General features: G+C 44.7%; 1 pseudogene; it reads left to right on the top strand.

Moving 5' to 3' along the window:
* Positions 1-3,761: 3,761 nt before the first annotated feature.
* Positions 3,762-3,883, top strand: LOC129697719 (U2 spliceosomal RNA; annotated as a pseudogene).
* Positions 3,884-10,140: the final 6,257 nt, after the last annotated feature.

Genomic DNA, 10,140 nt, shown 5'->3' with positions numbered 1-10,140 from the left:
TAATACCTCTCCTGAAAGATGGAAACACCTCAAACAAAGCATCAATTTCTCAGTGCCAAACTGGTGTAAGTCTAATGTGTTTAGCTTCTCTGGTGACTGTAGATTGTTTGTTTTCATAGCTTTATGAGAGATAAACTGATTTAAAATGCATTATTTTCATTTAAAATTCCATGAATATTTAATGTAGTAAATTCCAAAATAGTATTTGAGCGACGACTTTATCCTGGTGCCATAGGATCTGCATTAATAACATCCAAATGCAGCATTCTACATGAAGTTTGCAAATTGGGTGAGTTGCGATAAAGAGTTATATTCTTAGAGGAGCATGTATTGTAGCCAACATCAGCAAAAAACAAGTTAATTGGTTGCTTGTCTCATTGCTGCTTGTGGGATGTTGCCAAAATGCAAATTGGTTGCTATGTTTTCCTTCACAGAATAGTAAGTAGACAGAAAGATTTTCTTGGCAAGGAAGAGCTTTGAGACATTCTAGGTAGGTACATGATGCCACATGAATGGAATGTTTCTACTTGATCCACCCCACGTGTTTAGTTTAGTTTAGTATAGTTTATGTAGAGTGAAAAGCTTTTTTTGTTGCGTGCTATCCAGTCAGCGGAAAAACTATGCATGATCATGACTGCAGTCTGTTATAAGGGTACTTTGGACCTATCTTCACTAAGGAGGACACATACAATCTTCCTGATATACCTGGGGGCAGCGACAGCGGCCGGGCCTCTGGCACAAAGACCGGTCCTGTTGCTCAGAAGGGTAAGGAAAAGAAGAGGAGGGCAATTGTAATAGGGGACTCTATAGTCAGGGGGTCGGATAAGCGATTCTGTGGACGTAGACAGGAGACCCGGATGGTAGTTTGCCTCCCTGGTGCCAGGGTCAGGGATGTGTCTGAACGTGTCCAGGAAATCCTGAAATGGGAGGGAGAGGAGCCTGAGGTTGTGGTACATATAGGTACCAACGACATAGGTAAAAAAAGAGAAGAGGTCCTGAAATAAGAATTTAGGGAGTTAGGTAGAGAGTTAAGGAGAAGGACTGCAAAGGTAACAAAGATTACTGCCTGTGCCACGCGACAGTGAGAGTAGGAATGGAGCGAGGTGGAGAATAAATGCGTGGATGAGGGACTGGTGCAGTGGGTATGGATTCAAGTTTCTGGATCATTGGGACCTCTTTTGGGGAAGGTGCGACCTGTACAGAAAGGACGGGTTGCACTTGAACTCGAGGGGGACCAATATCCTGGCGGAGAGATTTGCAAAGGCTACTGGGGAGACTTGAAACTAGTATGGTTGGGGGGAGGGACTCAAATTGGGAAAGCTATCAGTCAGTGTGTGAAGCAGGGGGCAGAGAATGGTAGCACTCTGACCCAAAATGTAGGGGAGAGAGAAGAAAAAGAAAATAAACAGAGAATAAGAGATGGTGCGTTTCTTAAATGTGTATATTTTAATGCTAGGAGCATTGTAAGAAAGGTGGATGAACTTAGAGCCTGGATTGACACCTGGAAGTATGATGTTGTGGCGATCAGTGAAACATGGTTGCAGGAGGGCTGTGATTGGAAACTAAATATTCCAGGATTTCGTTGCTTCAGGTGTGATAGAATTGGAGGGGCAAGAGGTGGAGGTGTTGCATTGCCTATCAGGGAAGATATTACAGCAGTGCTTTGGCAGGATAGATTAGAGGGCTCATCTAGGGAGGCTATTTGGGTGGAACTGAGAAATGGGAAAGGGGTAGAAACACTTATAGGGGTGTATTATAGACCGCCAAATGGGGAGCGAGAATTGGAAGAGCAAATATGTAAGGAGATTGCAGATATTAGTAGTAAGCACAAGGATAAAATTGTGGGAGATTTCAATTTTCCACACATAGACTGGGAAACACATTCTGTAAATGGGCTGGATGGGTTGGAGTTTGTAAAATGTGTGCAGGATAGTTGTTTGCAACAATACATAGAAGTACCTACTAGAGAAGGGGCGGTACTGGACCTCCTGTTAGGAAATGAGATGGGTCAGGTGGCAGAGGTATGCGTTGGGGAACAGTTCGGGTCCAGTGATCACAATACCATTAGTTTCAATATAATTATGGAGAGGGTCAGAACTGGACCTAGGGTTGAGATTTTTGATTGGAGAAAGGCTAACTTTGATGAGATGCGAAAGGATTTAAAAGGAGTAAATTGGGACAGTTTGTTTTATGGGAAAGATGTGGAAGAGAAATGGACGACAGTTAAAGGTGAAATTTTAAGAGTACAGAATCTTTATGTCCCTGTTCGGTTGAAAGGAAATAGTAAAAATTGGAAAGAGCCATGGTTTTCAAGGGAAATTGGACACTTGGTTTGGAAAAAGAGAGAGATCTACAATAATTATAGGCAGAATGGAGTAAATGAGGTGCTTGAGGAGTATAAAGAATGTAAAAAGAATCTCAAGAATGAAATTAGAAAATCTAAAAGAAGATATGAGGTTGCTTTGGCAAGTAAGGTGAAAGTAAATCCAAAGGGTTTCTACAGCTATATTAATAGCAAAAGGATAACGAGGGATAAAGTTGGTCCATTAGAGACTCAGAGTGGACAGCTATCTGCAGAGCCAAAAGAGATGGGGGAGATATTGAACAATTTATTTTCTTCGGTATTCACCAAGGAGAAGGATATTGAATTATGTGAGGTAAGGGAAACAAGTAGAGTAGCTATGGAAGGGGTAGAGGATCAAAACTATGATTTTACTTCGGAGTCACGTGAGTGACTTCGTGAAGAACCCCGCTTCCACGCATGCATGTCATATCGCTACACGCATTGCAACGAGTCACACAGGGGGGAACGGCGTTCCCCAAGCGGGAGAATTTGAAAGTCGGGAACAGCAGGTAAGCGACTCTGCGTTTCCCTTTTTTACTACTTACTTTTAGGTGGCTGCGGAAAGCCGGCGGGGAGACCCGTGGAGGGCGAGCAGCCGGCAGCAGCAACGGCACGAGTTTCCCTGGAGGGGAACAACCTGTGCCCGACTTTGCTCCCGCACCGGCAAAATTCACCTCTCGGCCGGGCGGGAAGCAAAGTAAAGAGGTCCGTATGCCAGTCTCAAACGAGACTGGCTTGGGACCAGTCGGTAGCAGCCAGCGCAGAGGCTGCGGGACAGACAGCACGGACCAGCGGTACCGGGGCTCGAAACGCTCAGCGAGTGCAGCGGCACTTATGGAGTCGGAACGGGACGTTGGGGACGAAAACCTTCTTCAAAAGGTAGGCACCGGGATAGGAACAGCCGGGTTTTACCGGCTGCGGAACTGCCGCGAAGGACCAGGCCCGTGAACACCGGGGTCGGTCCGAGCGGCTCCAACCCGCAACGGAGGGAACGACGGTCACCAGCGGGAGAAGGAAAGTCGGGAACAGCAGGTAAGAGACCCTGCGTTTCCTTCAACTTACCTTCTAGGTGCAGACATGGACCGGGTCCATGTAAGCTGTAGAAGGCCGGCGGATGAACCGCGGAGGAGTGGCAGCAGCAGCAGCAGCGGCAGCCGGCAGCTGCAGGAGCACTGACAGCTGCAGGAGCGCAGGTTGCGGCAGGAGCTGGCAACGGCAGGAGCTGGCAACGGCAGGAGCAGCATGGGCACATCGATTCCCGGAGGAGGAAAACACCTGTGCCCAACTTCGCTCCAGCACGGTGAGAAAATTCATTTCTCAGCAGCAAAGGACTTGGCAGTTGACTGGCTGCAATCTACTACAAGGGACCAGTATGTGAGTACCAGGGTCGGTCCCAGCGGGGGTTTTAGTTACAATGATCGCTTCTAGGCCTTTTGGCTAAGACCAAGTGTAGTATCTGTTCTTATCAGTTTAATATCTGATACGTCCCTTATCTAGGGACCATATATTAAATAAAATCTATAATAGCTGTTATCATCAGTTTTAATGTCTTATATGTTCCTTGGCTAAGGACCATATAAGTAGGAGTGCCCAGAATTGAGGGCATTAGAGTGGGGTTGACCAGCTGCAACGACCGCAAGGGACCAGTACCGTCAGTACGGGGGTGGGTCCCACGGGTCTAAGATAAAGGAGCAGCCAAGAGCGCTGAGAGCGTTGGAGCCGGGTTAAAGGAATAGATGGAATCAGCTGTGCCAGTTATCCTCCACACCGGCCATATCCACTCCACGGAAGGAAGGACAAAGCTGGAGAAGGAGGACCGTGGAACAGGGGGCAGCCAGCAGCAGCCAGCGGCACTTGGATCAACCGTAGTGGGATCAGCGGTGCCCGATGTCGGCCCCGCACCAGCCAGCTCCATGCGGCCGAGCGGTAGGCTAGACACAAATCAAACAAGGTAGTGGACTGAGAAGGGTCCGACTTTGCATAAAACCGCCGGCAACCAGCGCCCGAGAGGGCTGGAGCGGGAAGAAGTGGTGTATGGAGCCTTGCTCCAACGTGATAACCCACAGCAGTACCTCTTTGAGGGCTGCACAATGCTTCTACCCCATCAGAGGGGAGCACTGTGGGTCAGTTCTGGGTTGACTTGCAAGAGGGGTCCGCAGAACAAAAGACAAGTGGGCAGCAGTTAAGCCCCACAGGGGTACCCCGTGCGGGACCCTAGAGATCTCTAACTCTATAAAAAAGAGTAGGCAGGACCCTGATGGGCCAGAGCCTGGTAATACAGCATCCCATGATCCTAACACAGCAGGGACTCTGCTGGACATGGTGGCTGATTACTTTAACCAAGTCAAACATGGGTAGACTTGGATCCAGGATGGCAATAGTATTACTATATGTCTGGCCACAAACGCCAACAGGGAAAAAATTTACAGACCCTGGCCAGACATCTGCCACCTGGCAACGGTGAGGCATTACAGGTGCCCAGTGTAAACCAATGCATTTGGCAGCATATGGGGACGAACATCAGGAACCAGGACCTCAAGATCCAGAGAACCTTAAAGGGATTAACGGAAGGCATCATAGAATACACTCGCACCCTGGACTAAATGTAGGTAACCAAAGACCATCTAGACGCACTAGCTCTGTTTAGTAATATGCAATATGATCTGAACTACACATGGAAGGCGGCCATTCAGCCAGCACTGGGACCCCAAAAAATGCTACCATTTGCAAACAAAGAACCGTGAGTGGACAAAGCCAAGACACTGGGGCTCATCAAGGCCAGCGCAAGGGCCTATTTTGGAGCATGATACCGGCCACAGGCAACACCATAAATAATGTGGCTCATACCAGTGGCAGTGCTAGAAATCAATAACCCGCAGGATCCTTTTTTAGGGTATGGCCAGGGCGGCCACCCTGGAAGATGCGGGAACCTCAACCTCCCACACAACCCCGAACAAGAGATATCAAACCAGAACCTCCTTTGTCAAAAAACCAAGGAAATAACACAACCACCGGTAACCATGGAGGTAGGTGGGTGGGGTTTTCTTCTGTTTAAAATAGGGACCTATGATGGTAGGGGAGGTTACAACACTACAGTTATGTATGGTATATAATCACTACAGATTCATATAATCTCAGCAGTATTCAGGGTTATCTGATAAGATTTACTCATTCCAATAACCACAGTACAACATACACCAGAAGGGCATTTTGTCCTTACATAAACCAAACAATCTAAAACCCACATGGTCTACAAAAATTGTACACAAAAGATGTGATTGAGCATACTTTTCATGGAACATTAGAATTGTATCAAACATATTTATTAAAAATAAATAGAGTAGGGTTGCAGGATTATCATTGATTTTAACCCTAAACACATTTGTTCTAGATATTCATTTTAAGATGGATACTCTTTTTTCTTGATAAGACTTGGTGTCAGCTGCGGGTTTTCTATATGGCAGGCATTGACTCAAAAGAGCAACTTTGGCAATAGAGCTTACAATAGGGGCAATCATTAGCTCCAATATTATTTACTAAAATTCTAAAACCAGCTTGGCATTGTTATGTAACAAAGCCATAGGGTGATGTTTTTCCCCCGTTCGGCCCCATCAATGGGGTACTAGGGATAATTCAACTACACTCGGCATCTGGAATTCTGAGGATTCCGACTGACCTTCTAAATCATGGTATTTCAGTCATACAGGGGATGGTTTAGAACCATGTTCCCTATTGAACATAGCCAAAAAATTATTAATTTTCCAGTGACTGGAGGCTGTCATCCATGCCATAAGACTATGGATTATGGATTATAGAGTCTAAAGACCCACTGCACGGCATTGGGCTGTCAGACAGGACGATGAATCTCATCTCATCTGCACTAAGACTGTCAACACGGAAGCAGTACCTTTGGACATCAAGAAATGGGGCATATACTGCTTGGACAACAACCTCGACCAAAAGGCCAAGAACATTCTGGCCGTATTGGAATTTTTACAAGCCTCCATTATGATAATCGATGGAGCTACAGTGCCATCAATAGTGCCACAAGTGCACTCTCCAATTACCTATCACAAGGAACGGAGCGGCACGCGGTGGGAACGCACCCCTGGTAAGAAAACCAGGTACTCCGAAATCTGGGACGTGGGTGTCGTTTCTCAACATGCTAAGGAGCTTGTAGCTCAGTAACAGACCAGGAAGATGGTTATGCTCATGGTGTTATTTACCGCACAACAAGTCCAGCCATTAAGCAAACTGAGCCTGGACTCCCTGATCATCTCACCGAGAAACTGGTGTTGTCATACAGGATTTAATAAAAGAAAACAGATCGGGTTTCCTCAGGTCAAGTGTTTGAATTTATGGTACACCCATATGGCAAACGACGGTGTATAGCAAGACACATCTAACAATATATGGAATATACTAAGAACATTCGAGGTCAGAAAATGGAGTTGTTTATCTCTTAAAAGAAACCGCATGAAAGGGTCACGACTCAAACTATATTAGGTGGCTCAAATAGGTCCTAAAAATGACACTAATGTTTTAACTCTCATTCCACCAGGGCTGCAGCAACATCCGCAGCAAAAATTTGTACAGGTACCCACAGACCAAATCCTCAGAATGGCAGGATGGTCATTCAAAAAGGGTTTTTCCACAGGTTTTTATAATAAACCAGTTAAATTTTGGAGCCATCATTTGTATTAAGAAGACATTTTATGTCCAACAAAATAATTGCCCGAAAGGTTACAGGGCTATGATTCTCAAATTTAAAAAAAAAAAAAAAAAAAAAAAGTTATATAATTTTTTCATTATATCACACAACTCTTTGTATAATTGTGTTTTAAAATTACTAATGATGCTCTCTCCCAATACCCAAGGCAGTTGTGAAGCATGGACTCGTTCCACGGCATGAGGTCACAGAGCTTTGAAATCTTCACGAAGTCACTCACGTGACTCCGAAGTAAAATAGTAAGATTAAACGAGAACTTACCAGTTTGAAGTTTGATCTGTATTTTATGAGGAGTTACGATGAGGGATTTCGTGCCCTCCGCTCCCACCCTCTTATGATCATATCAAAAACTGGTATCTCTTTGATAATCTTACTATGTTAGATCATTATAGGTTCCTGTGACCTCACACCGCTGCTTTGAAGAATGACACGCATGCGTGGAAGCGGGGTTCTTCACGAAATCCCTCATCGTAACTCCTCATAAAATACAGATCAAACTTCAAACTGGTAAGTTCTCGTTTAATCTTACTATTAAACTATGAGGATCAAAGAAGAGGAAATACTGACACTTTTGAGAAATGTAAAAGTGGATAAGTCTCCAGGTCGGGACAGGATATTCCCTAGGACATTGAGGGAAGTTAGTGTAGAAATAGCAGGGGCTATGGCAGAAATATTTCAAATGTCATTAGAAACGGGAATAGTGCTGGAGGATTGGCGTACTGCGCATGTTGTTCCATTGTTTAAAAAGGGGTCTACGAATAAACCTAGCAATTATAGACCTGTTAGTTTGACGTCAGTGGTGGGCAAATTAATGGAAAGGATACTTAGAGATAATATATATAAGCATCTGGATAAACAGGGTCTGATTAGGAACAGTCAACATGGATTTGTGCCTGGAAGGTCATGTTTGACTAATCTTCATGAATTGTTTGAAGAGGTTACTCGTGAAATTTATGAGGGTAAAGCAGTGGATGTTGTATATATGGACTTCAGTAAGGCTTTTCAGTAAGGTTCAATGATTGGGGATTAATGGAGAAGTAGCAAGATGGATTTAACAGTGGCTGAATGGGAGATGCCAGAGAGTAATGGTGGATGGTTGTTTGTCAGGTTGGAGGCCAGTGACTAGTGGGGTGCCACAGTGATCTGTGGTGTGTCCACTGTTGTTTGTCATGTACATCAATGATCTGGATGATGGTGTGGTAAATTGGTTAGTAAGTATGCAGATAATACTAAGATAAATGGGGTTGTGGATAATGAAGTAGATTTTCAAAGTCTACAGAGAGATTTATGCCAGTTGGAAGAGTGGGCTGAAGGAGTTTAATGCTGATAAATGTGAGGTGCTACATCTTGGCAGGGCAAATCAAAATAGGACGTACATGGTAAATGGTAGGGAATTGAGGAATGCAGGTGAACAGAGGGATCTGGGAATAACTGTGCACAGTTCCCTGAAAGTGGAATCTCATGTAGATAGGGTGGTAAAGAAAGCTTTTGGTGTGCTGGCCTTTATAAATCAGAGCATTGAGTATAGAAGTTGGGATGTAATGTTAAAATTGTACAAGGCATTGGTGAGGCCAATTTTGGAGTATGGTGTACAATTTTGGTCGCCTAATTATAGGAAGGATGTCAACAAAATAGAGAGAGTACAGAGGAGATTTACTAAAATGTTGCCTGGGTTTCAGCAACTAAGTTACAGAGAAAGGTTGAACAAGTTAGGGCTTTATTCTTTGGAGCGCAGAAGGTTAAGGGGGGACTTGATAGAGGTCTTTAAAATGATGAGAGGGATAGACAGAGTTGACGTGGATAAGCTTTTCCCACTGAGAGGAGGGAAGATGCAAACAAGGGGACATGACTTGAGAATTAAGAGACTGAAGTTTAGGGGTAACATGAGGGGGAACTTCTTTACTCAGAGAGTGGTGGCTGTGTGGAATGAGCTTCCAGTGAAGGTGGTGGAGGCAGGTTCGTTTTTATCATTTAAAAATAAATTGGATAGTTATATGGATGGGAAAGGGATGGAGGGTTATGGTCTGAACACAGGTGTATGGGACTAGGGGAGAATACGTGTTCGGCACGAACTAGAAGGGTGGAGATGGCCTGTTTCCGTGTTGTAATTGTTATGTGGTTATATGGTTGTATGGTTATAGTAGTGGCCAGAGGATCTGGGGTGACAGAGGAACGGAAGGAAAATAGTAAGATTAAACGAGAACTTACCAGTTTGAAGTTTGATCTTGATTTTATGAGGAGTTACGATGAGCGATTACGTGAAGAAAGGCCGTCCGTCTGCGTGTGCGTCAATCTTCAAAGCAGTGCGCTGGATTTGTGCCCTCAAGTGCCAGAAAAATACTGCGGGATATAAAGAGCCCCAAATGAACTATTCGCTATAGAAAACTTTATATACAGGGTTACATTACAAGAGTGATTTTTAAACTACTATAAATATTATACAAGGCCATAAAAACTAATAATACCTTTTGCGACGGGGTCTTTCAGCGATTTTCCGTTAATGATTTACTAGGCTGAACATTTTCGATTGGAACAGCCTAGTAAAAATCGCGTTTTAAACCCGCCCCCTCTAAACAGCGCCAAAATCGCGCAAACGGGGTAGGGCAGATGCTCAGCCACGATTCAGGTAGGTTTTGTAACATACCTACATGTTGTTATCTGTTTTTTAAAACCAGATCTGAAATTCATGTTATTGTCATTTTGAACAAAAACACAAGAGTAAAATGACCAACATGTAACTGGTCCACAATCCCTTGTTTCAGTAAACCCAGACCCACCTACCTCCATAGCTACCGGTGGTCTTGTGGTAAGCCCAAAGGCCCCTGATGCGGGTTCCTTTTCTCTCCTTGATTGGGAGTTGGACTGGTAGGAAGTGTGGATTCCATGTTTCTCCTGACCTCTGCTTGGGTGTTGGTCTGAAAACCTCATCATACTGAGCCTGCCTTGTAGGACAATTCTGGCCATAATTCTGAGTCTGCCTTGAAAGACGACTCTGATCATATTTCCGTGCCCAGCTTTCAAGCTACCACCGGCTTCAGTGAACCGCTTACCCCCTATGGAGGTGTGG

Source organism: Leucoraja erinacea, chromosome 5 (assembly GCF_028641065.1).
Source record: "Leucoraja erinacea ecotype New England chromosome 5, Leri_hhj_1, whole genome shotgun sequence".
In the NCBI taxonomy this organism is placed as follows: domain Eukaryota; kingdom Metazoa; phylum Chordata; class Chondrichthyes; order Rajiformes; family Rajidae; genus Leucoraja; species Leucoraja erinaceus.
The sequence above is the reverse complement of the archived record's forward strand: the minus strand, read 5'-3'. Positions and strand labels throughout refer to the sequence as shown.